Raw genomic sequence first — 12,586 nt, forward strand, 5'->3', positions numbered from 1 at the left:
ATCAAGTATACATGCAGAAAACTATCAAACACTCTTATTTCTTGTCACTCTGATTTATTATTGGGACAATTCGGAATAGCAACAAGCTCAGTAGCACATAGAAGTCTTTTGAGTCATTTGTGTGCATTTACTAAATATTCATACTGAGCCCTCATGTTTACATCGCTCATTTTTATGAGTAGTTACACTACATTACGCACAAAATATATTTGATTTTGGGATGGTAAAACACTGTTGTTTAGGACTGTAAATAACCCAAGGCACAACAAACTAAATTGACTGGTATAGGGATATGCCTTCCAGACTTCACATTGCACGATGAAAGTGCCAGCTTAACACAATAAGCATGCGACCTGGCCTCTTCAAAGCAAAATTGCGGGCTACTTGTGTCTTTTCCAACATGTATTCTTGAGATTATTTTTACGGATCCTCTCATGATCGTCACAGCTATTAAATTTCACAATGCTGGGTAAAACTGGCTCTTCGTGGTTAACTTAAAAAGATTTTGGATCGCTAATCACCTGGGTTTGGTTGAAAAGACACTGATGCATCTATTTCAAACCAAAAAGGCAAACATCGTAATGCCATTCCCAAAATGCGCTGGAAATGCTGTTTTATGATAGTCACAGCTATTGCATTTTACGTCGCAGAGTAATAATGGCTGATGTCCCTACATTCTGGATTGCAAACCTTGTGAAAAATAGTTCAAATGTTTACAGGCAGGGAACAGTCTGACTGGGATCTGAATTCATATTTCTGCACCAATCCAGACTAATTGTTTACATGCCTAGTGACAAATGATCTCATATACAAGCAATAAATCAATTTGGGCAAACAATACCGACCCCATCTAAGCAAGGGCGTTGTTTCTGTTTTAATGTATAAAATGAAATAAACGATGATTTTATTCATGTAAATCACCAAAATCATCAAAGTATTGCCGTTTTTTGCTCATTTGCAACAAGTGTGGAGAGTATTCTCTCGGTTTATAAATTGTGCTCGTACAACGCTTGCCATTAGCACGGAATTACACTATATATGGGTGGATACAGCTGTGGTATTTTCACTGTCGGGACAGATATAAAATGAAAGTGTCTCGGAAAAATTAAGCAATAAGTAAGCCGGAGTTTGTGACTATCATTTGTCTCTGTACTACAAGTCCACAGTGCTTTGTGGCATCAAAATAACCCGGATGAGGGAAACTGTGTATTTATGCTCAGAAGTAAGCATATTATTTGAATATCGATGGATGCACTAGTAATCAAAAAATGAAGACTAACCCAACTATCGGACTACTTGGGGTTGGACCAAGGCCTTAATTGGATTTATGTTCACCTTGAACTGGCTTTACATTACTGGAATACCAGCAATAGTACAATTTCAAACATTATTATATTGATGTACTAATGATTGTCATGCGATTCTTAAAAAAGGGCTCAAAATTACAATTAAACTTGGAAAAGGTGAAAATGACATAACTACAATAATAAAAAGAGTGTCAGGGTCGAGTTTTCATTTAATTTTAATGCCTCGCCTGGTTGGTTTTATTTTGTCCCAAGTTTTGGTCTTTATTTCGGGTTACGTTCTGTTTGGACGTTTTGTTAAGACTTGTTTGACACTTTGTACCTCCTTTTGTTATTAGATACCATCCCAACTTTTAGAGCACCCCTGCCTCCGTTTCCTAATTCCCCTCATGATTTCATCACCCCCAAAACCGATATTTTTCAACTATTCTTTGTATGTATATGTAGTCACTAATAAGTCAGCTACAAAATAGATGGTGAACTCCCTGTGCAAACACTATTTTGACTGTCTTTTAATGATAGTCATGCAGTTTACAGTGAACCTGGCTCTTGAAATCACATTTTTAATATATTTCACAATGCGACTTCCTTTGAAATGATGTAAATGACCTTAATACTGGCTATCTTTTATCCAAACCACCAGACAAGTTCTGCATCCGGTGTGCCCAACCAAATTTCAAGTTGAATTTGTTTGGATTGAGTCTTTGTAAAGATCTTCTTTAACAGTAGCTATTCAGGTTCTTTCTCAACCACAAGCTCACTTAGTCTTTGTCAAAGCCTCCCAGGGTTGCATTCATCAATGGCTGTTATCCACATCCAAAGGGGGGGGAAAAAAATCACCTCAATGCTTCTTACTAACGATGTAATCTTTCATTTTGGTTGCACGTCATCTGGCAATGCCACCGAGAGATGAATACCGTTCATGCCACGTTCATGAAAAATGGCGCTCGCAATTTGACTGACCTGAAATTAATTTTTTGACAAAATTGACTGGCATTGTACAGGAAGCCAGCAAGCGTCAATTTTCATTACCACCAGCGGGCAAAGTGATTTGAGTCTGGTCCCAGGCCTCCACGCTGCTGTTCAATCAGGGAGTTCCCCAAGCCAGCAAAAATCCATCGATGCTCATCTTCGTCTTGCTTTTAGTAATTGAAAGTAGAATAGCGAGCTTTATAGGGTTCGTACACCTGTTGTAAGACTCTCAAAGCCAATTTTACGATTTCTCCTGTACCTGGCATTTTGGTCTTTTCACTTGTCCTCTTGGGACCGGGATCAACCTAAATGGAGAAGTTGCTGGTTAAATTTTACAGCGCCAACGTAGAGAGCATTCTAACATACTGCATTACGGCCTGCTACGCGTGATGCTCTTCAGCAGACAGCATAGCCCTACAGAGCATTATAAACACGGCCCAAAAGATCACTGGCTGTCCCCTGCCCAGCCTGGAAGACATAGCCAGCTTTCGCTACCTCAGCAGAGCTAAACGCATCCTGAAAGACTACTTCCACCCCAGCAACCCCCTATTCGAACTGTTACTAACGGGCAGACGGTTATTATCCCACAAGGCCCAATTGAACAGACTGAGGGATAGCCTCTTTTCCAAAGCTATCAACACACTGGACTACAGTTTTGGAACAAAGTTTTAAGTGCAATATCCTAAATAGTTCAAAATAGAATTAAAACATGTATATAAATAAATACACCCCACTACCATCATGGCGAGAAGTACAGGACAGCAAGGTTTAGCAGTGCCCGCCTCAGGAAAAGCCATCACCCTCCTAAAAAACACACCCCGCTGACCCATTCAATCAGTCTACCTTCATTGTCCTACACTGTCATATATGTTTGTCATTCTGCTGTTTTTGTAATGTAATGTCTGCTATTTCCCCTTGCCACAGTCAGTGGAAGTGAATTTCCCTAAAGGGGGCCAATAAATTGTATCTAATCTAATCTAATGTAATAACGGGGAGGCTTAAGTTAGAGCAGGGACCTTTTTTTAAATCTCATTTGATTTTAAAAAGGTCAGCTCAATTTTGATCAAGATTTTATGCAGAAATGTGCAAAATACTAAAAGTTTAATATATCTTTTCATTCCATTAAAGAAACCAAGACTTGACGTTTTGACTGTAACTTTCTTGATTTAGGCCACATGAAATTAGAATTTAAAATTTTTGTCAAATTAAGACTTATTTTCAATGATTTCTTAGATAAGATCTTTGAAAAGTAACACATGACTTTTATAACGGGAGTATATAATTTGTTTTTTTGTCTTCGGAGTTATCTGTTGTCCGCCGGTGGTCACTGGAGGGAGAGTATTTGGTGGGCGGATGAGCAAATAATGAATAACGCCATCAATCAACGAGACGGAACGGCTCCATTAACTTGATTTTTTATCGCTTGTAATCAGTGGCTGTCCGCTGCTCCAGGGCCGCTTGTCAGCACTTCTTTCTAACCGAGAAAGCTCTGCTAGCTTGACGAGTGTTTTTTCACCTAACGGCCACTTGTAGGCGCTAGTATGTAAATTTGATGAGATCAGAAAAAGGATTTTTGTACTCAGAAATTGGCAGAAGGTATACGATTTAGTTTCTTTATATTTGAGAGAAAAATATCACTGATGACGTTTACCTGCGGGGAAGAGTCTGACCAGGATCAAAAGATAGATTTAGGGAGCAATCCAAATGAATCGTATACACAGCTAGGGATATTTGAGAGTATTACGATTACAAGGAGGTAAACGAGAGCAACGTCATTATGCAATTAAACGTTTACACATTTAACTTTTGACATTGAATAAAAGATGATTTTATAAATATAACCATTTTCAACAAGTACCATTCTTTTTTTCTACAGCATTTCAAAAGTGAGCTTTATAATTACATGCTATTTTCTTACAAGTGTCGCTCTTATGTAGCTTGCCAAAAACAAAAACATACATTATATATGGACGGATATAACTGTGGCACCCACTTCTTTTGAACTGTAGCAATTTTGCCGAGAGGGCAAAAATAAAACAAAAATGTCCCAGATAAATACTCAACTGTCATGAGTTTCTTTTTAGCGAGTAAGCCTGAGGCTTTTTAGCGAGGAAGTCTGAGTTTACATGTATCAGTCATCTCAGTGTTTTACGAACTACTTGTGAGTAGGACTGTATTATTTTAATAATCATCTATCCATCCACCCATCCATTATCTACACTGCTTATCCTCAGTAGGGTCGCGGGGGTGCTGAAGCCGATCCCATCTTGTCACCAACTATTCAAACATGAGGTCAGACACTGTTTCGTCTGACTCTCCGAAGTGCTTACTTTTTAAATGTTAATGCAACACAGAGGTACTGCCATGATACGCATGGTCGGCTTTGCAAACTTTGCTAACAGTCTTTTTACCCAGGCTAAAATGCTCCTAAACTTTGGATGTTTTGCATATGCGTACTTGATGACATCATCTTTTCTGTATTCTACTGCTCGACACAGTGACACTGCGCAAGAGAGTCGTTCAGCAGCGACTCTTTTCATGTAGAGATGCCTCACTCGGTTGGAAACAAATGTCTGTTGACAGTGGTGGACAACGGAATTCACTGTCAACTATTTTTATAATTTGTTTTGACTCGACATACAGATGTCTGTGCGCGTTTACATTGAACTGGAAATAGTCACTTTCCTTTATGGATATTGGCTGCATGTAAATGTATCAAATTTTAAGGATGTGCAAATTCACCAAGATTGACCGGGATGTCAGTTTTCAATGTTTTCAAGCCCTTCTTTAGGTGTTTGAATCGCTTCCGATCAAGATCTGGTCCTGTCGACCGTGTTGCTATCCCACTGACGTGACAATTTCACCTATTTTTAACCTTTTGTAAAAACGGAGTTATTTGTTGTTTTTATTTATTTGGTAAAGAGTAGCAGCTCCAGTTGTTTGTGTTGTCCTTGTGCCCTTGCCTGGATCCTCTGAAAGTGTAAACTGTTTTGCAGATAGGGTTTGATGTGCCCAAAACAAGGACAAATGCACACAAATGGATTAGTTTACTTCAAGGGAAAAAAGAATTGTGTGAAAAATAGCGAATTGTTAATGGAAAAAATGGCATGGACCTTTTGAGAAGGAAAAGTCAATGTTTTTAATTGAATTTTATTGAAGAATAATTTGACTAGAGGAAGTCATTGATTAACGAACTGGTTATGTTCTTGTGTTGGCAAAGTAACTCGGATTTCCGAAATTCCAACTTTGTTAAGGTCAAAATTAGGGCTGCAATAATGGATAACGATAAAATCGGTTAGAATCAATTGATAAAGAACGATTGTCATCATCGATTCATTGTGTTGCGTTATTTATGCGCCAATCAGCACATTCATTCAATGCAAATAAGAGTGCATTGAATTTCCTTGTGACATTTAGGGGAAATGCTTGTGGTACCAATTTCAAGAACATATTTTATTGTACGATCTCTCTTTGATCATGTGACAAATTTTAGTCGCACTGGTCTGGACCAGAGGGCGCCTTGAGAACGTGTTTTAATTTAAAAAAAAAAAAACTATCATACATATTTGCAGGTGAATACACAGTCGGACCAATACCTTCATCAGTTTTCTTTGCATAGTTACATGGCTTTATATTATACTGGCAATAGTCTGTTTCCAATCAAATTATTAAGCTAAAAGACTAACATCTTAAGTTAATTGTTTTGTACTATAGAATAGTCTGTTGTTTTGTGCACTATTCTCTACCTGTCCAAATCTTTAATATTTAAATGGAGGAGGAAATTAAAGATGTTTTCTTTAAAAATCCTGTTTAGAGATTAATTGAAAACATATTTGACCGATTTGTCGATTACTAAATTATGTGTTATGCAGTCCTGGTCAAAATTCAACTACTACACAACCTTTCAAGACAGAACAAGACAATATGACTTTTTGGGAAGTCAAAGCTTCATTCTGGCGGAGAAGATGTTGAGATAAAAAGTAAGATAGCCTTCAATATAGCGCTACACACACAAAGACTAACATAGTCTCAATGTTTACAAGTTCATCTGCTTAGCATTTCCAAAAAACTAACCAAGAATTAAAAATCTCAACGTATTCAGTACAAAATAGGAGCAAAATATTAAAGATGTATCTTTCCTTTCTCAAAGGTTTTGGCAATTAAGTTTATGATTTGTGAAAGTCAACCTGCCCCCTACCTGGAAACAAAAATCTCTGAGAGATTCCATTCCCGAGACGATTAGCCAAAAGAAGCTCATCTTGTCAGATTTCAGGGAGGGAACCTTCCTGTATGAAGCCGAGCCCATCTGGTCCTGTGTTGAATTTTTGACGAGGATTATCATCCATTTGCGAATTCTCCAAAAAGATCAAGCTTATTTAGGCTGACAAATGAGTCTTTTCTCCGCACGCTTGCCTGTCATCTCATCACCGCACCTTTTCAGCAGGTAACACCTCCAACGACAGCTGCTAACCCCATAAAGACGCCTGAAGTTTTTCAAAGAAAATGTATTTCCGAATATATTGCTAGGAAAAAAATAATCTAATTCATTATAAATGAAAATTAGGATTCTTGGTGCATTATATTTTGTATTTAAACTTGATTCAAGTTAAAAAAAAAATCAAAATGTTGGCTTTCTTGGAGGTGGGGTCCAGAATTTGAAAATGTTCCATCTTCTGGCTTAAATCGTCATTGAAGCCTCTGCCAAGCTGCTTGTGTGGCGTGTGCAAGTACTCGAATAAACTCTTATATTTTCTTTGGACCTTGGGTTTGTTGACCTGTATTTAAAAAGGTCATTTTCTTAATTTCACAATTTTCATGCTATACTAAGCACAGTAATTGCTTTAGATTATATTTATTTAATTTAGAATATAATTCAGTGGTTACCGATTCGGCTATCAGGTAGTGCTCACGGTTTCACATCCAAGCTAATTTGACATAGCCTCGTATTGTGTGTAGTATTTATCATGAAGGAAGCGATACATATTTTAAATTTAGCTTTAAATGATCAATATTTCAGTTCATTGATATGGAGAATACTTAATCTGTCCAGAAGGAAAAGAGTAAAGATACACAAATAATGCACCTGTTCGATACTAAAAAACTACATTTATTTACATGACGAGAAAAATTGAATCACACAAAAGAATAAAAGACATTGTTGACACAAGCCCTAGCAGTCTAAGAGAAAGGGAGCACGGAAAGAAATTTGGTAGCAGTAATTAAATTACTGATCCATAAACCCGTAGTTAAGATAATAAACTCATATAAATGATCAGGAATTATATTCATCCTGTGTCAGATATGATATAGTATTTGCCCCTGCACCAAAAAAGTTAGTTGTGAAATCCCTTCTTGGTTTACCTTTGAGGACAAAAGGTGTGTTGGCCTGCTTTGGTTTGTGGCCTTCTGAAGAAAAGACCAGGCTTTGGAAATTCTGTGTGGTTCGTAAAGACAAAATTGAGTTTTGTTCTTTAACTTGAGCATGCGGCTTTTAATCATGTGCACTCTATAGTCCATATTTGCAGTAATACAAAAAAATTCCTCGTTTTTTGCAACGGTTGCATTCCAAAGAAGTCCCACGAGAGTCAAAACCTGCAAAGTAAAAACATTTGCTCATTTCTTAGATAACATATAATTGATACGACTGTAATGAAAAAAACAGAACACAGAATTGCAGATGATTCAATGAATGGTTTTTATTGTCATTTTACAATAGTACGATTTAGGAGGGCTTATTTCAGTGGGGGAAAGTTGTGTTGAGAACAGATGGCTAGCTGCACACTAGCATCGGGGATCCTTAAATTAAGCTAGGTCTCCGTCATGATTAAAATACAAATGTCACAAGTTGCTCTTTGTCATCTGTTTTCATGGGTAATGGATCTGGCGTTGGTGAGCTACAGGCTTGTGAGAGTTGCGTCGTGGCCGTCATAGACTTTCTGGACTAGTTTAAAGGCTGGGGGCGTCATTGGTGTCATGCTTTTTCCGGACATCAACGTCTTACCTAATGTTTACTATTCTGTGTACAGTAATGCTAATTGTAATTCACCCTGGTCAATCCTGGAAGGGGGATTACCACGTGTGAGGTCCTTTCTCAAGGTTTCTCTTTTTTCCTCACACTGAGGGTTTTTGAGTTGTTCCTTGCCCGCATGCGGGTTTAGGATCAGGTAATTGTGCAATTTTGTAATTGTAATCCTGTGCAGTCCTTAGGGACATTTTTGTGATTAAGGGCTATATAAAGAAATGTGACTTGACTTGACTTGACTGATGATCAGAATTTCTTTGCGCTCTTGTGATTTTTCTCAGAGTTCGAGTAAGTTAATATTTTTTCAGTGTAATTAGCCGCTAAAATACTAGCTGTAGCCGTGTTCCGCAGTATGTTTTGGGTGGACACATTGATTAGTGCGCCTGGCCACCCCGGATGTTTGACTGACAGCATACACCAGCTTATCACAGTCGCCGCACGGAGAGTCACACCCACTCAAAACACACGCAGACGCACACACACAGACACACACATGCATTTGCTTTGTGTCTTCTGCTGCAGAACAAACGCACAATTTAATTCCGTAAAGTGACAAAATAGCGATGAGTAAACCGTGATACAACAAGGGATAACTGTATATATTAAGACATTTTTACACAACATAAGATCATATCACATTTTATAAAACTTTCCCTGTTCCTTTGAACACTCGCATTTGATTTTCCTGCAGTGCATCTAAGGCTACGTCAAACTTGCCTTTGGACTTCTTTAAGCGTTTTGGAATATTCCAAGTGGATTGAATTGGCGCAGACCGCCGCTCATAAGAGGCGCTGATGATTTAGCAGCAAACAAAAACATGCCCGACATCGCACTCAATCAAGTTGCTTGTGTGCAGACTGGCGAGAGTTGGCTAAACGACCTTCACTTCACTAGAAGCGAATAGCTATCAGCGGCCCCCCCAAGACGTCCTTTGTCAGGCGCATCTGGCCCCAAATTTAATATGAGCGCGATAGCCTACAACAAACGACTCCCTGACACTCCCTCACTCTCCTTACAGGCAAAAAAGATTGAGAGAACAAATGAAAATATATTCGGATATCAAAAACAAACAGAAAAGCCAAAACCATTGAAAAAAATGCTTAATATTGCCTGATGTCTCTTCGAAAAAAGTGCTGATTCAGGAATTAGCGTTCAAGCTTCACAATAATCCAAAACACAGTAAAAGGACGATGGGGTAAAAGTGGTGATGATATCATTGCACCCTGTGCAAATATGAGCCTGTTGGCTTAAACATATAGATTCTCGCCACCCACTACAGAAAGACAGAATGATAGGAAATGTGAGAAAGACAGAAAGTTGAGAAAGAAATGTGAGAAAGAAAGAAAGAAAGAACAGTAAATCACAGAAACATTGACAACCAAAAGACAAAGCAATTGAGAAACAATGGCATATTTTTGGAAATGTTGGTGGAATTACCAGGTAAATCAATTTAAATACACCGTCAAAATCTGGATATATTTATAAAATAAGATAAAATGAAATATGAGGTAAATCAATATATTGGTGAGAATGGTGAAAAAATAATCAAAAACTAAATAAATAGGGATACAATCACATAGATATACATCTTAAAAAGAACACAAACAGACATAGACAAGACAAGTGGGAGCTTGATGCTGGAGGCATCTGGCTCAAGCTCCTGTACAATGTCTTTTTAATGCAAAGATCAGGGCACTCAAGAATGGTGGTCCTGCTGCCTGGGCGCGGACCCCCTAAGGTAGCAGGTCCACAGATGACAATGATTCTAATGATGATAATAAGGAGACTGTTTATCAACAGAGCCAATGTAAATATGTATATATTAATGAGTTATTTTTTTTACATGTAAATACACAGAATAGGTAACTGTGAGACACAATTATTAATGAAGTAATTATTAATCAAGTATTAATGAAGAGGTAGGATTTAATAAGCATATGCTTCGTCCTACTCCCTTTCAAAAATGTACGATAACATTGTGTGTTTTCTTTTCTTTTTTCAATTTGTTGTTTTGTTTTTTTCATGTTATGTTTGAAATAAAAGATTCATTCATCCATTCATACTAGCTTCAGAAAAAAGCATGTGGTCGCTGTGGCTGTTCTGCTCTCCTTGTGAGTGTGTGGCACACAATTTAGCAGTAGCTTAACTCCTCTTAAAAGAAGTGCTGAGTCAAGATTAGCGTCTGAGCTCCACATTAATCCAAAAGAGAGTAAAAAGACAATGGGGTTGAAGTGGTGATGATATAATTGCGCTACGTGCAAGTTCAATATGAGCACATTGGCCTACAACAAATGGATCCCTGACAAAAGGATTTTATTACTGAAACTAAAACACATTTCTAAAAGTATTTTTCAATTACGTCAACTAAAATATACCAGCTTCAGAACAAAGGATTTTGATATAAAATGGTTTGATGGGTAAAGTTGTTTTTTTAAAGAAAGGGGAAATAAATGTAACTTACTTTTATCCATTAAAAACTAAAATATGGTACTGCACTAAATATTTATAATATAATAACAATGGCCTGCTTCCATAACTAAAAAGAAAAAAAAAAGAATAACAAAATCTCGTCAACAAAATAGACGGGAACATCGGCGTGCTGTTTACGTGACTATACTGGGTTCTTGAACAATTTTTAAACGGATACAGCACTCGCTGATCGACATATACATTGTGTCACTACGCGCCATGCGTGGGTCACAATTACTATGTTACTACACAGAAAGTAGTCTCTGTTGAACATAACAGAAAACCACTCCACAAGTTTCTCAAAATATATATTACTCATCAGCTTCAACCCTAAATTAACTCACTTAAAACAAGGACAACAGGATTTACAATTACTCAACATGACCAAGAACAAGCATTGCATTACAAATTGTCTGACCCGACTGGATTATTTGAACCTGAAAACAACTTCTAAAAGAACTATGACAATAACACTACACAGACGTACGATATGTAGAACTATTTACTCATGAATAATTCATCTAAATGCCAGGAACCTCTATTCCAACTTTCATCAATCAAAATAATATTTACAACTTTTCAAACACCAATTAGACATTTTTACAATTTCAGTGAACTTATGGGAGAAAAAGATAGTGGCTTCCATCTTGACGACCACAAAATGGTATGTGTAACCAGAATACAAAAACCATCACACTGCCAACTCCATGCTTTACTGTTGAAATGATTTTTTTTGTCACTTGACATTTTTATGCCAGCTGTAACGGGCTGCATACCTTTCAAAAAGTTAAATCTTTGACTCATCAGCCCACAGAATGTTTCTCCAAAAGTCTTGAGGATAATCAAGATACTTTTTGAAGAATGAAAGAAGACTCTTTGTGTTCTTTTGCGACTGCAGTGGTTTTTGCCTGGGAACTCTCCCTTGGATACAATTTTTGGCCAGTTTCTTTCTTCTAGTGGAGTCTTGAACAGTGACCTTAAGTGGGCTGCTTTGCTGCGTCAGGACCAGGACAACTTGCTGTGGTAAAGGGAATAACAAATTCTCGTGTTTACCAGAACATTCTGTAGGGGAACATAGGGCCCTCAGTTTGTGCCCTCAAACTCAAGGGCTCTTAAATCATGTAGCAAATCAGAATACCACAGTAATGCTACAATACACCAGCAAGTCCACCTCTAAGTGACTCAAACGGGCAGTTAATGCTAGAAACACCTCCAATATGGCAGATTTGGAACAATTTTGAAAAGAAGAGTGGGCATAACTTGTCCATTGTAAAACACTCATTAAAAATTATCGTAAAAGTTTGATTTCTATTATCACGCCAAAAGTGGCCCAACTTGCTATTAGGTTTAGGTGCCTATTACTTTTTCATGTAGGGCCAGATAGGTTTTGACGGTTTTTGTGTCTTAATCAATAGAATCAATGTTTCAAAATGGCATCTTATATGTATGTGGGTGGTCTCTGTGTGATAATAAAATAGGTATGATGATCTGAAACCTTTGAGAGTGATAAATATGCAAAAAACACATAAATCCGGAACAGGGCACGGGCGTGGGGGAGTGGGATTTGGTTCATAAAATAAGCAGGAAGAATAATAATCAGTTGAACAGTTTCTTGAGTAAACAATTTTGTAACACAGTTATAACCCAGTACATCATTTAGCAGAATTTTCTTATTCAATTCAAGAGGTAGTTTTGTAAAAACAAAACAAAAAAACTTCCCTCTGTTAGCACTCTCAACCCCTGGCACCTTTCCAAAATCATAAAATTTCAACTCATGTACTTTTGACACGTACAAGTAAACATTCCATGTTTTTCTTTT

At 37.5% G+C, this 12,586-nt stretch overlaps 1 protein-coding gene across 2 annotated transcripts in view; it reads right to left on the reverse strand.

Moving 5' to 3' along the window:
- The window catches only part of tmem132e (transmembrane protein 132E), a 508,399-nt gene that overhangs the window by 334,193 nt on the left and 161,620 nt on the right, over positions 1–12,586 (reverse strand). The window lies entirely within an intron of this gene.

The sequence above is a fragment of the Urocampus carinirostris genome, chromosome 17, assembly GCF_059441175.1.
Source record: "Urocampus carinirostris isolate Australia breed hairy pipefish chromosome 17, RoL_Ucar_1.0, whole genome shotgun sequence".
In the NCBI taxonomy this organism is placed as follows: Eukaryota; Metazoa; Chordata; class Actinopteri; order Syngnathiformes; family Syngnathidae; genus Urocampus; species Urocampus carinirostris.